Source organism: Amblyomma maculatum, chromosome 1, assembly GCF_055883805.1.
Source record: "Amblyomma maculatum isolate TAMU_Amacu chromosome 1, ASM5588380v1, whole genome shotgun sequence".
NCBI lineage: Eukaryota > Metazoa > Arthropoda > Arachnida > Ixodida > Ixodidae > Amblyomma > Amblyomma maculatum.
The window spans coordinates 117,882,666-117,895,602 of NC_139344.1; the positions used below are offsets into that span (position 1 = coordinate 117,882,666).

The following is a 12,937-nucleotide window of genomic DNA, read 5'->3' on the forward strand; positions in this document are numbered from 1 at the left end:
TAATTGCAGAAAACAAGCGCAGATTGTGGTGCTAGAGGCCGAAGCTCCAACAATTTTTGCAGCAGAGAAATGAGACGGCATATTGGTTTGAAGCAGACCAGTGGTTTAGCCTTAAGTTTTTTAGGACGATACGCGAGGTCTTCTTTTTCCTCTGCAGTGTCGTTCGACTAAAATGTGTAAGCATCCCGCAGGCAGGTCTATACCTCAACAGCTCCTAGCTATACTGTTGGCTCCGCTAGTAAGGAGTCGACCCGCGGAGTTTGTGCAGTCAGATGACCCATACCCGCCATATCATCAACGAAAACACGCCTCCGACACATCGGGATTCCGCGCTCACAACGGCGTAAAGTAGTGCGTAAATTATTTTCGGTCAACTAGCATTTGCTAACTAATCAACCGCCATTACAGTCTTCTACCAACTGCCCTTGCACCAAACAGGTTGCACTAAGCAGGCTGAGGAACCAGCCTTCCGAATAATATCCTGCGGAAGTCGCTCACTCCCGCTCTACCTAAAAGTTTAAAGGAAAGGGCTAGTAAAAACGCTGCTCATCAAGAAACCGCACTTACATTCTGGAAGACGAGAGCACCTGGACGAGCTGACGTCCGCTGACGCTGGCAGTCCTTGCACACTCTGTCACCAGGCGCTGTTCGAAAGCAGTCCTTGCACGCTCTGTCACGAGCCGCAATTCGAAAGCTTCTTCTTTGTCTTCGCGAAAGTACCCACTCGATGGGGTTTCAAGGGATACTTCCGGACTCTGTCCAAACTAACCTTAGAAAAAATAAATAAATATGCGGCCTCTTTATAACCACGAACAGGGCAATTCACAACAATAATAAAAAAAAAAGCGTGTCAGTTGAAAGAATTTAACTTGAATTGGGTGGCTCTTTTTCCACCTCTTCTTCTCTTTTCTTGTGGCGTTGTTCTAAGGCCGTGAACATGTGAGAAAGTAGGACTCTTTTTGATGCGAAAGCATAACTTCGCTACGTTCGAAGATTTCTGTCCGCAGCAGTTGTGAGCAATTGAGAAGCGATAAAGGTTAATGAGTGATGTCAACCGATAGAGGGTGACGTAATGTTGTGTCCGAAAAATAATTAGGCCAGTACGTTATTTAGTAAATAATTAGAATAACTGGTTCACACGAAAAAAAAAAGGCGCGGTATCTGTCACACTTGTTCTGTGTACATCTTACTGATTGATTTATAGGAAGAGAAAGGCGCGCGGTAACTGTCTCACATGTTTTCTGTGGACACCTTAACCGCGCCGTAAGGGAAGGGAGCAAGGTGGGAGTGAAAGTGGAAAGAGAGAGGGAGGAGACGTAGTGGAGGGCTACGGAGTAATTTCGACCACCTGGGGATCTTTAGCGTGCGCTGACGTCGCACAGCACACGGACGCCTCTTCATTTCGCCTTCATCGAAACGCAGCCGCCGAGATCGGGTTCGAACCCGGGTACTCCGGCGCAGTAATCTGATGGTTGGTTGGTTCACAGGAAGGGAAAGGCGCAGTCTATGTCACACTTGCTCTGTGGACACCTGAACCGCACCGTAAGGGAAGGGAGGAGGGTGGGAGTGAAGGTGGAAAGAGAGAAAGGGAGCCGTAGTGGAGGGCTACGGAGTAATTTCGACCACCTGGGGATCTTTAACGTGCACTGACATCGCACAGCACACGGACGCCATTTCGTTTCGCCCCCATCGAAGCGCAGCCGCCGTGGTCGGGTTCGAACCCGGGAACTCCGGCACAGTGGTCGGGCGTCTTACCACTGCGCCACCCCGGCGGGGCAAGCAGCAGTAATCTGAACCGCGTCATAAAGGAAGGGAGGAAGGTGGGAGTGGAAGCTTAAAGAGAGAAAGGGGTGGCAGTAGCAGAGGCATGATTCCATTCGCTCAACGGTAGGGTTTCCTATGATGATGATGATGATGATGCTCAGGGCCATACCATTTGAAACGGGTCGGCACCAAAACTGGTGCGCAGGCCAAAAGTGAAAGGGAGAAAGAAGAAAGTTAAAAAAAAAGGAAGAACAAACAAACAAAAGACAGGGGACTAAGAGTAGGTTCCTTCAAGCAGCGTCACCTGGCGACAGATGGCGGAAATATTGCATTAAGAGTGCATTTAAACCCTGCCGAGCAACGTTGCTACCGAGCGCTTCGCCCAGTAAGTCTGCAGGAGGCTTCCACGAGCGAACCTCGAGACGTGGACATGGCGTCGGCTTCCAGCATGCCTGCAAAGCGGGCACATGAGGACGTCAATGAGTGTGAAGCTGGCAGGAATGCGAACGGCAACGGGGAGCCACCGACGAAGGCCAACCTGGTCCGTTGTCAGAGCTTCAAACCGAGGCCAAACATCCCCCCAGACCGGAAGACTCCGTCATCAACGCCTCCGCCTTAGCGGGGGCGAGTTTTGCAAAGCAGATGTGATATGTCCCGGTCGGTGATCGGGACTAAAGACCGTGTGAGACCTGTGCTGTACAGTGCAACTGGCATCGCTTCACGACACGAAACTTTTGGTGTATCACTATGTCGCTCTGCATTATAAGTGTGAGTAGAATGATCGGCGTCTTCTTTCTTTAAAATGGCTCGTCCTTTTCAAACTTGCCTACGCGTCGCAACGCTTATGTGAGGGGCCTCTCAGCGCGCAGACGGCAACAGCAGTTAAATAGGCTACTGCTAGATAATGATATCGACTTAATTGCAGTACAAGAAACAAAAATTGAAAGTGAAGAGCAAACAGATCGAATAGTCGAAGTTTTTCGCAGCAGATACAACGTATGCGTAAGCCATGCGGTTCAAAAATCTGCATTATTTTAATCCGCAGGGCTATCAGCCAAGTTGAGGCTGTGATAACGTGTGGAACGGGTAGATTAGTAGTGTGTGATTTCCTTTTTGACGAAACTCCATGGAGAGCAGTGTGTGTTTACGCTCCGAATAAGCGTGCGGAACGTGAGTGTTTTTTTCAATACGTCGAATCGTACCTGTCTTGTGAGAGGCGTATAATATTGCTTGGTGACTTCAATTGTGTATGCAGACCAGAGGATAAGTCAACCAAAAACCTTGTGCGTGACACTAGCGCAGAGTTACTTTTGAGAATAGTTAATGGGAATGAGTTAGAGGACGTTGGCAATGTGCTCATACCTGAAGGCCAAGCGAATTATACGCACTTTCAAGGTACTTCGCATGCTACACTTGATCGCATTTACGTACCTGTTGCGACTGTCCCAGTGTGTTTCAGTTACAAGTGTGAGCATGTCAGCTTTAGTGACCATTCTTTAGTTATGGTCACATTTGGTAGAAAGGAAAAACCACCAAATTCAATTGGGAACTGTGGAAGTTCAATGATAAATTATTAGATGATGAAACATTTGTTAATCAAGTAGAAGAACGTATTACATACCTATTACAGGGCAATATGTGTGACTTTGTGCAAGCTTGGGAATTGTTTAAGTGTGACATTAAAGATAGCCGCAATAAATAGAGCAAGTGTCTTGCGGTTTAAGGAAAGAGAACGCGAAAAATATCTGCGTGGCGAACTAGACTATATGCTAAGCGTAGAAAGCATCGATACGGGAAAATTTAAAAAAGAAATAAAAGAAGCAAAGAGCAAACTGGAAGTGATCGATGAAGACAGGTATCGCGGCGCGATGATAAGGTCGCGGGCTGGGGATACGCTCACTAAGCGGGTGCTCAGTGATGAGAAGCGGCACGCGGTGAACAAAGAGATAAACAAAATTTATTACCAAAATAAAGTTACTAGTGAAAAGGCACTAGTAGAACGAGCCTTTTTCGAATTTTACAGAGACTTGCTTAGCCAGAAGCCAAAGGATCTTGAATGCTTTGCCAAGAGCTTTTTACCACTCATGCCCAGGTTGGATGATGACGTCATGCAAATGCTGGAAAAACAAATAACAGCCGCGGAAATCGAAAGTGCCATAGATGAATTAAGTCTTCATAAGTCACCTGGACCTGACGGGCTTGGAGCAGCCTTGTATAAGTTATTCAAGGTAGAATAACTGAATGTTATGGGAAAGACTTTGTCCCACCATCTTTCCGCAAGTCCCATGTAGTACTGATTCCAAAAACCGAAGACGCGGCTAGATTGCTCTGTGTCGAAAACTACCGCCCAATAAGTTTAACAAATGTGGACTATAAAGTATATATGAAGGTCCTAGCCAGAAGATTGCAGAATGTCATTACAACCCTTGTAGGACCTCATCAGACGTGCGGAATTAAAGGCAGGACTATATTCACCAATATTCACGTGGCGAGAAGCGTATTGGAATGTTGCGATGTCATGCAAGATCACGTAGCAATGTTACAACTAGACCTGCACAAGGCCTTTGATCGAGTTGGGCATGATATCTTGTATGCACTTTTGGAGCATGTAAATATCGGGAGTGTAATCACAAATGGTGTTTAAATGGTTTACAAAGTCTGCGTTGCAAAATTAGTCATAAATAGTAAATTGAGTGAATGCATACCGGTGCTATCTTCTGTTCGACAAGGGTGTCCATTGTCACCCCTTCTCTTTGCCTTATACTCGGAACCTTTCTGTTTAGGGCTTCTCTCCAGCCAAGCTATTACAGGGTATGCACATTTTTCAATGTTGCAGCTAAGGTCCTAGCCTACGCTGACGACATCGCAGTGTTTTGTGCGGACCAAGACAGCGTAAAGGAAGTTGCCAAAGAAGCTGTGGAGTACTGTAAGGCTACTGGCAGTGCAATTAACTGGACTAAATGTTTAGGTTTATGGTATGGAGACTGGGAACACACACCGGAATACTTTTGCAACATCAGATAGACGATAACACCGGGCAAATACCTTGGTGTGCCACTTGATCAGCACAAGAACACGAAAGAGTACTGGGAGGAAGAAACGCAGCGAGTTAAAAATCAAACGAACAAGTGGGGAGGACACAACTTTTCTAATGTTTTCTAGAGCTGCTATGTGTAACGTATTTTTGGTTGCCAAGATATTTTATGTTCTTCAAGCTCAATCGATGACAATAGCGTCTGTACAGAAACTTCACCGTGTATTTGCAACGTTTATATGGGCATCCACATGGGAACGCACGAACCGGGGCAATCTGTTTCACGCAGTTCAGAATGGGGGTCTTGGGTTGACGCACCTATTTCTCAAGCAGATTGTGACTAGATTTTCTTTTCTGCGTGAGCAAAGTGACACCTTTCTAAGGACCGTAATCCAATTGTGAGATTACGTGAGTCACTGCCTGATTACGTCCTATCTGCTTTTTCAAAACCGGTGGCATTAAGCCCCTTTTTGCGGGAAGTTGTTTTATCTTTTCGTATCCTTAAGGCAAGGTTCTCCACTGAATATCTGTCAATTGTGCCGCGGAAGAAGTTGTATAAGGATCTGCGAGATGTGTTTTTGGCAGTGCCAGTGTACCGCGCTGTGTATAATGTAGGGTCTGAGCGTGACGTTTTGAAAAGGGTAAAACGTATGCCTGGCAGAGCTGGTGCAAAATCATTCTTTTTTCAATTGCATTCCGGCACTCTTCCAGTCAAACCATGGCTGCAGAACAAAGGGCTCTTTGTACCTTGGTCTATTCACTGCATTATTTGCAGAAAACCCGAGACCATTGAACACATCTTCTTGGAGTGCCATGACTCAGTTTTCCTCTGGGATATCTTGAAGCGAACTTTAAAAAAGGAATTGCCAATAACGCCATTCGGTATCCGATATCTGCCATGCGCCGACCCTGAAAGAGTGCCGAATGACATGCTGATGCTATTATGTATGCATAGCGTATGGAAAACGCGTATGGATGTCAGGCATGAGCGAACCGTTGTACACCCCGCTCGACACTATTTCATCGAGAGCGTGGTATATCTGAGAGAAATTCTGCATGCACAAGATAATTCTCCGGAGTGGCTACCTGTACTGGACCAGCTGGCTTCAGTAAAGCCCTTTTAAATCTAGCGCTTTAGGCAGAACGTGCCTAGTGCTTTTAGCATTCCTTTTGTTTTGCTTTGTTGTTGTGTATTCAGAGTGTATGCTGCGTGCTTAAAAAAATGGTAATAAAAAAAAAAGCCTCAGTGGCGTAATGGATTAACATTACTTACCTGAGCTCTTAGCGAATAAAGTATACGTTCGAATCCTGTGCTTAACTCTTTTCAGAATTTATTTTTTTAAATTGCAACATTAAAATACGCTACCGATATCTCTCCTGGGGGATGTTCCCTTTTAGGTTGCATCATGTGATGTTTTTAATTCTTAATAGCCGCAAAACCAGCCATGAACACAGCCACGAGACAACAGCATCACAATGCTAACGCTATTTAATTATTTTGAACGTAATCATTTCCTGCCATTAGTGAGTGTATATTACCTTTAGGTTGCTTTCAGACACACCTCTCGGTAACAATCGCCTTTAACCCGCTGAGAGGCAACCAGTGACGACAAAGAAGTTGCAGGACCCTACCGTTGAGGAGACGGAATCACGGAATTACGCGTAGTGGAGACATCACGAATGTGACGTCACGTAGCAGGAAGTAACAATAGGAAGGAAATTGGCGCACAATTTGAAAGCACCAAAGACTTAAGTGGGTAAGCAGAAGTGAATTAATGTGACATAGAGAATGTGACGTCACGCAACCGGAAGTAGAGCCAAAAAAGGGTATAGGAAGGGATTGGCGCGCGATTTGAAGGTACCAAAGACTAAAATGGGTGCGCAAGAAGTGAATTAAGCAACTAGAAGCAACCAACAGCAGCATCCATGCCTTCGCATTACTCCAATGCAGATTCTGCAGTGCTCTTAAAATTTTAACTAAGGTGGCTATGCCAGCATAGCATTACTCTGTTTTAGTTTTTAGTGAGGAAAGTACAATTCCACCCAAATACACGAAAGCGTGTCTTTTACGCATAGCGCTAGTAGCTTGACAAATATCGCTTTTGTCGGGTATGTAGGGTGGCAGACGAAACAGACCACCAAGAGGCCTCGCTAACTTACGACCAATTTCCTTAACATCTACGCTTTGCAAGCTTTCAGAGAAAATGCTAACCACACGACTTTTTTGGTGGCTTGAACAGCACTGTATTTATCACTCTGCTAAAATTGGATTTCGTCCATACATAGGTACAGAGGACAGGTTGGCGGTCTTGGCATCAGCAGTTATATTATCTACCCGCAGCCGTAATGTATGTACGTACGTACCAGGTTAGCAATGGACGTTGAAAAGGCATACGACAACGTCATGCTGCAATCCTGAATGCCATTGACATGCTTCATCTCCCCCCAAGAGTACGCATTTTTGTCGCATCATTTTTGGACGGAACAAAATTTGCAATACGACTTAGTGTTGGCATAGTTGGTTCATTCGTTTCACTACGTGGCGTGCCCCAGTGATCAGTATTGTCTCCAACATTGTTCAATATTACTTTCATCCCATTGGCGTGGCGCTTACATGATATCCCTGAAATCAAGCTTTTTCAATGCGCAGAAGATATCACGGTATGGAGCACTCACCATAATCCTCTCACTCAAGAAGCCGCCCTTCAGTCAGCATTAGACGTAACCTCTAATTACGCATCCTCCATTGGCCTTCAACTTTCTGTATGAAACTACATACACGTCAGTCGCCAACTGCTGGGGACGCCGTAAACTAACCTCAAATCCAATTCGTCTCTCTCTATCAGGCACCCCACTACAAGAAAGTTCAAGCCTGAAAATTCTGGGCTTAACAATTCACCCGTCAGGATCAGCGACTGCTTGGCTTTCTCAGGCAAAAAAGCAAGCACTTCAAACTATGAGTTTAATAAGAATTGCGCCTTAAACGGGTGGCGCTGGCTCATCTGTTGCACGCCACTTAGTGAGGGCGGTTCTGCAGCCACGTATTGTTTATCAGGCCAGTTCCAGCATCTTACAAGAACACAATGGGATCGCCTTGAAGCCGTAAATCGAGAAGCTATGAGGACCATACCATGCCTTCCACGACTCACACCGGTCGTAGCGTCACAGGAGAATGCGCAGCTCACCACCATCGATGAACTGGTGCAGCAGCGCCGTGATGCTCGCAGACTCAAGGCCACTTTGTCACATTCCATGCACGCAAGCACTAGGGCGTATATGAAACGTCACACATTATTCTTCACACGGCGCTCGGCTACTGTTCCCAAGGACGCGGGATCGAATCCCGGCCTCGGTGGCCGGCCGCTTCTCGTTGGAGGCGAAACGCAAGGCACCCGTGTGCTGTGCGATGTCAGTGCACGTTAAAGAACCCCAGGTGGTCGAAATTTCCGGAGTCCTCCACTACGGCGTCTCTCGTAGCCTGAGTTGCTTTGGGACGTTAAACCCCACAAACCAACCAACATTATTCTTCAGCCACCTGCGCCAGTTCTCCCTCCCTGGAAATTTGTACAGTTAGGAGACAACAAGCCAACTGATAACCGCAGACCAACGTCTGTCAACCCGGCATCGTTGCTTCGCCAGAAATTTGAAGAGCAAGATACTCACCTGCCTCAAGATTCCATTGTAGTGTACGTGGATGAGCCAAAACAGCAATCTACTGTCCACGGAGACCTAGCCTGAATCATACCACTACGTTTCAGCTTTCGGGAACCACTTACATCTTTCTGCGCTGAGCTCGTGGCAGTTCAGGAGGCACTCTGCTCCGTGTGTGCACTTCCATAACCATGCTCCCTGCAGCCCACGTTGTCATCCGCACTGACGCACTTCAAGCAGTACGTTTGCTCCGACGTGTCAGCCGCTGCCCTAAAATTTACCAAGACATCCACCAGCTTGCGGCACGCATCCCACAGTCAGTATGCATTGAGTGAGTCCCACGGGACCTGCTGCCTTCCCAAAGTCAAGCTGATTTAGCGACCCGCCTCGTGAACCAAGACGCATCAATCCCACGGCTCCTTGAAGTGGACGACGCTCCCCTCCTTTTATCAAGAAAGGAACACCTCCGGCGCCGCATACGTGCACTTATCCCTCCGTGTGCGGTATCCCTTCCCTGTGGTCTCACCCGTGCAGAGGAGGTTGCGCTTAGGAGGATCCGGGTCGGTGTTGCCCTCACACCAGCTGTCACTAGGACCTGGTCATACTTCCAACACTTATATCCCCGCCCAGGGTGCTCGATCTGTAAAAACGAAGATGTTGAGGCCTACATTCATCACTTGGTGTGGGACTGCCCAGCACTCAAACCAACACAAACTAGGCACCTGAGGATAGCTGGCCTTTCAGCAACCAATCCTGTCTCATATGTCGCTTGGACGCAGGGACCTCATCATCGCTTACTCCTGCATTTCATAAAATCAGCTAACCTTTTTCCATTCATTTTATCATTTATTCATCCTTCATGCCATATCCTACTGATGCCCTGAGGCAATAAATATCGATAAAAAAACATATTTGGAGCGAATGCACTTCAATGCGTGAATTAAAAAGGAGCTCATGTGCTTGATTGGTAGCATATCTTGAGCTCATTCAGAAGCTTATACGCTATTGTGCTTGCCCGCCACACAAAAATGCACTTACGAAGCCGTTCGTATATCATATTACATACCCCAGTCTAGGCAGGAGCTTAATGTGCCAGCCATTGCAAGTCTGGAAGGCCTAGCTTGCAGATGCCGATCTAGATCCTCACCTGAGCTTTTTAGATGCTTATCTTTTAACAACGAGAAACAGCTTGAAGAACCGTGAAGAAGCAATAAGGTATACATACACTCCCATCCCGAACTCCCTATAATTACCCAAACAGAGGCCGAAATTCATATCCCTTCAATGAAATAAAGGCTTTATTCATTCATTATCTTTTTTTCTTTTTCTTGTCAGCTGCCGCAGCTCAGAGCTCCGTTGTCTACGCTGCATGCTCAGTTATTTTGAAGATATTTTAATTTTTATGATCACCTTGCTAGTTGAAATTTTCTGCAGTTCTTATAAATGATGTCTCAGCTCTCTTCGCATTAGCTCTGAGTTGGACGCCCGGTGTACAATTTCGCTTCATTGACATGCGTAATCAATCTCAATTCACATTATATTAGAACTTTATGCGCAACGTATCATTGCCGTGACATTTAAGCGCTCAGTCTTCTCAACAAGCGACATTCCTCGCCCTCATGGCTCGTCCATTTCCTAGTCGCGAAAATACTCAAATTTTCTTCGAACTGCTGGTACTGCGACGAACTCAAAATGCTACACGAACTATCACGAGAGTACTTAGTTCCTTTTCTAAATGCAGATCAGAAATTGTTCACTTCGAAGTAAGTTATCGCTTATGTGCAGAGCTTGCGCCCACCTTTTAATCTCGAGGAAGTCTATCAGTGACACGAACAATAAAGGAAGGACTTCCATTAAATAATCATTTTAATAGGCTTCGTTGCCCCGGTGCAAAGCATGCAGGCCAGCATGAAGAGGCCTCATGTTAACAAAAAATATAGCATAAAGCTTCATCTTAAGAGAGGACGCGACGTTGTTTGCTCCAGGGCATAAAATAATATGTAAGAAGAAAATTAAAAGGGGTAATACATGAAAGAAAAAAGGTTGACTCTTCTTTGGTCGATGTTTTCCACCTCCTTCAGTTTCAAGAATACGAAGCATCAGCATTACTCCTAAAAAATGTGATTGGGGATCCAAACAAGCAAAACAAAGCATAGCAAAAATTTATTGCACATCGTAGTAATAGCAATGTACTGCACATCATAACATTCAGGGTAATTCAAAATAATATACATTTACACATGCTTCTGTGTAATTAGAAATAATAAAACATTAAACATTGATTACCAACACTGCATCCATCGCTTGGCACTAAGAAATGGGGAGGCAAGGATATCACTTGCCGCTAAATAAAAAAGATATTGCATTCGACCTTGAATAAATATGCAACTTAAAGCACCCTCCTAAGTTTCAGCACTTTCATTCTTCCTTGCTTAGCGTTGCGCTTACAGTTCTGGGCCTTAACATAGAAGTGCTGCCTGGTAAGAACACTGTAAAACTTGATACATACTGTGATTTTTTTTTTCTTTTTTGCGCTGGAGTTCATCTGTTCGGCGAAGTTAGGCACTCACATTAACATGTCAGCAGCGCAACACTCTTGCCATAATCGAGAGATCACGCTGGCAGCCGCGAACAAGGAGGAGGAGGAGCAAACTTTATTGAGGAGAATTGGGAAAGTTCTTTCTTCATGGGAGTTCGCTTCTCCTCAAGCCGCCCCAGGGGCGGTCATCGCTCGATGGCGCTCGACGACCTCCTTGGCCCACGCCGTGATGGCGTGTTGCCGGCTTGGATCAGAGCTAAGCAATGCGGCCTCCCACTGTTCCGAATTGATAATCTGCAGGCCCTCCGGTGGATGCATGCTTTCACATTTAAACATGATGTGTTCAAGATCTGCCCTCTGGTCACCGCAAAGTGAACATGAGGGGCTGTATTCGCCTGGATACCATTGTTCTAGCTTATACGGAATAAAGCACGTATTTGTTTGAAGTTTTCTAAGTAGGAACGCTGCCGCGCCGTCCATACACCGCGCGCGATCCTGCACACACGCGCGATCGCGTGACTGCATTGCATCGCCAAGCTGACCGCAGCGCCACCGCGGCCTTCGCGGCAGCGCATGAACCAGAGGTACAGTGCCCTCCCTACCAGAGGTATGGTGAGCCACGGCCGGTCTCGAGGGAGAGAGCGCTTCTCTTGCGCGCGCTCTCCCCCGAGACCGGCCGTGGGTGAGCAGAAGATCGCGCTTTCTCGGCGGATACGCCGGCGTTGGCTCCACCTCCTACTTCTAGCCACCATGCCTTGGTCACCCCATTTTGCTTTTTTCTTTTTTCCTTCGGATTATCGGATAGTGTCAGACGTGGTGTCAGATGACAGCTAGCGGCATGTAAGTAACGGTAGCGGTGCGGGCGGTGCTTCGTTTTGCCTAACCGAATTTACTGCAGCTGTTTGCCGGCGAAGGTAGGATCCGTGATTCTGTGCTCTGCGTTTCTGATAACGTCGCTTCATGATGCTGGCCAAGTGTGCGTTTCTGATGGCAAGAATTCATCGGCGGCCTTGGCGCTGTGAAGTGACTACGTCTCTGTTGTCGGCGGCAAACGGCGGCACATTTGAAAAGGGCGCTAAGTGCTTTTACGTTCATCTCGCAATTCTTTGCAGTGCTAGTAATAAAGGCAGGCTTTATGAAGCTCACTTTCTTTCCTTACGGGGCTGAATCACGAATGTTACCTCTTCTTTTCGTGCTTTGTAGACTGCCTTCGTACGCAGCTAGCCCTTGCTTTCAAATTGGGCTGAACATATGTGTCAGAAATATGGGAATACCAAGGAATGGGAATCTGTTGAACGCTGATGAGATTTCGTGGTTATCAGAGGTGTGTGCTTTTGTTGCTGGCATGAAGTCGGCAACTTTCGTTATCACCTGTGCTACTCACTGGGCCATTACTTCAAGGAGCATATGCTTGTTGCGGTGATCATTTTAGCTTATCTAAATTTTATTGTTTGTAGTTTGCTAATTAGAATTCGTACAAGAAGCAAAACCAATGCCTAAATGCTCTAAGTCAGTGTGACAAGTTCTGCTAAAGCGGCACGCACAGTACCGTGACCAAATATTGCGCTTGATTAGCCCGCATTTTCTTTCTTCCTGCTTGCTGGGCATCTTTTTCAAATTTTCAGTAGAATAAAGAGGGGAGCAGATGCATGATTCCTTAGGGCAAGCTGTTGAAATAATATGTGATCGGGCCAATCTAGAAAACATGCTAGAGCAAACATTTTTTATTCTGTATTTAAAGTACTCATTCGATTCACTCACTTTGCTTTGGGATAACATTAAATCCTATTATTGCCTGTAAAGCCTGGCCCGCTACAATCCTCTGCCCTATGTCAATTGCAAACATCCTTTGAAGTGAATACTATCAATTATTCGCTATGTAAATGTAGGTGTGCAAAACTTGTGAAATCAAGTGCAGTCTTAGCTTACGTTCACGTCAGCTGAGCTAC

General features: G+C 46.2%; 1 long non-coding RNA gene across 8 annotated transcripts in view; it reads left to right on the forward strand.

The window, feature by feature from the left end:
• Positions 1 to 12,937, forward strand: part of LOC146203690 (uncharacterized) — a 371,705-nt gene that overhangs the window by 127,844 nt on the left and 230,924 nt on the right. For 5 of the 8 annotated variants that reach the window (XR_014703903.1, XR_014703901.1, XR_014703908.1 and 2 more), the window contains exon 1: positions 11,591 to 11,828. The exons of 1 other annotated variant lie outside the window; for it this stretch is intronic. This is a non-coding gene — a long non-coding RNA (uncharacterized LOC146203690). Of the gene's footprint in view, positions 1 to 2,111; positions 2,533 to 11,590; positions 11,903 to 12,937 lie in introns of those variants that run through there. 2 more of the 8 variants (XR_014703904.1, XR_014703907.1) reach the window with 2 other exon arrangements.